Here is a 2,273-nt window from a genome sequence, read left to right as displayed (position 1 = left end):
AGATTAGATTATCTCTATTGACCTATCTTCAAGTTTGTAGATTCACTCTTCTGCCAGCACAAATCTAGTGTTGAGACACTCATATTTTTGTTATTCATCTTTTTAAGTTCACAATTTATATCTGCATTTTTAAAGCAAATATAAATTTGATATACTTTATTGATATTATCTTTTTGGTGAGATGTAAACATTTTTATTTAGTTCTTATATATATAATTTCTATTTTAATTTTTAAAAATACATTTTTTGAAAAATATGTAATGCTTCACGAATTTGTGTTGCATCCTTTTGCAGGGGTGATGCTACTTTTCTCTGTATCATTCCAATGTTAGTATAGGTGTGATTACTGATTTTTGTATTTTGTAAGGCATTATTGTCTTTACATTTCTTGAGTGCTTTACACATAGTCTTGTTAATTCTTTGAACTTACCTACAATAACTTAAGACATTGTCTTCTAAGATCAAAATCTGGGACTCCTCAGGGACATTTTCTGTTGGCTGTAAATGTGTCATGCTTTCCTTTTTCTTTGCATGTTTCATTTTTAAAAACTGAAAATATTTATATTGTAGCCATTCTGGTATCAGTCTTCAACCCTCAAGATTTGTTCTTGCTTAGATTTTTAAAATTTTTATTGTTGTTTTTCTTGCTTCTGCCTATTTGTTTAGTGACTTTCCTGAACTAATCCTGTAGATTCTGTATTCCTTTCGGTGTGCAGTCACTAAGCACTGTACTATACAGGTTGAGTAGTCCTAATAAAAAAAATCTGAAATCTGAAATGCTCCCAGATCTGAAACTTTTTGAGTGTGTTGACGTTATGCAAAAAGAAAATGCTGATTGAAGTGTTTTCAATTTCTGGATTGGAAATGCTGAACTGGTATAGATAGTGCAAATATTTATAAATCCTTCCAACTTCAGAATCCAAAACACTTTTTGTCCCAAGCATTTCATATATGAGATACACAACCTCTCTCTTTCCTTCTCTCTCTCTAAATAGAGATATAGATATAGATAGAAATATCTATCTATATATCTATATGCTTATCGCGGCACTAATCACAATAGCAAAAACTTGGAACCAACCCAAATGTCCATCAATGATAGACTGGATTAAGAAAATGTGGCACATATACACCATGGAATACTATGCAGCCATAAAAAAGGATGAGTTCATGGTAAATGATGAGTTAATGGGTGCAGCAAACCAACATGGCACATGTATACCTATGTAACAAACCTGCACATTGTGACATGTACCCTAGAACTTAAACTATAATTAAAAAATATAAAAAAGCACTATTCCCACAGAACAGTGAATGTTTTGTCAGAAATCACAGCTGTAAAACCTCTATTTCCTGGGTGCTGTGGCCAATTAATTTGATTCAGAGCTCAGTTCAGTATGGAAAAGAGATAACCCTGTGGCATTACCAAAACAATAGCAGTTTGCTGGCAACATCACAGCTACTGAAGGCTGTGGTTGAGTTGGAGAAAACAAGCTGGGGAGAGATTTAAAAAGAAATCCCAGAGAATCAGTTGACCACAGAAAATTCTGAAATGCTGCAACACATTCATGGGGATCTAACTGAAAGGCTATGCCTAAGTCCAGGGAAGACATGGGAAAGGAGGTATTAGTCATTTACATTTGACTGACCTTGCAGATGTGAATGAGCAGAACCCTGCAGAAGCAAGAAGTGAAAGCTAAAGAAGTGTTGAAAATTGCCTGAAGTTTGGATGTGCCTTATCACCCTTTGAAAGGTGGTAGATACACAAGAAAGGCATTTAAGAAAATCTTCTGATGGACCATTGGCTGACCACTAAATTATACTGATCTAGATGTGACCCCCAGAAAGGCAAACTTAAAAACAAGAAAAAAAATATATATAGCTATATATATATAATCTCTATATCTAGATATAGATATATTGCTATATCTCTATATCTACTTCTTAATTGCCTATCCTATTTATATCTGCATTTTCAAGTAAAATTTATATTTGTCATGCTCCTTCCATTTTAAAGTTTCTTAGTACCCGCCCCCCTTCCAGGTAAAATATGCATTTGTAAAGGTAGAAGAGATATGAATATTATTACATAGTTTTTATTTATGTGCTCGAATTTCACATGTTTTTTAGTTGATTTCTATTATTTATTACTTTTCGTTATTGCTTTTCTCAATGTTCTCATCTTTCAAATGTGACTACTTCTATATTTAGTTTATGACAAATAATTAAATTCCATGGGATTATTCCCTAGCTAGTCTTAGTAATTCTGAATT

General features: G+C 32.8%; 1 pseudogene; it reads right to left on the bottom strand.

Moving 5' to 3' along the window:
• Positions 1 to 249: 249 nt before the first annotated feature.
• Positions 250 to 347, bottom strand: LOC116477256 (U6 spliceosomal RNA; annotated as a pseudogene).
• Positions 348 to 2,273: the final 1,926 nt, after the last annotated feature.

Source organism: Hylobates moloch, unplaced genomic scaffold, assembly GCF_009828535.3.
Source record: "Hylobates moloch isolate HMO894 unplaced genomic scaffold, HMol_V3 SCAFFOLD_2, whole genome shotgun sequence".
In the NCBI taxonomy this organism is placed as follows: Eukaryota; Metazoa; Chordata; class Mammalia; order Primates; family Hylobatidae; genus Hylobates; species Hylobates moloch.
This window is presented reverse-complemented; position numbering and strand designations above follow the sequence as displayed.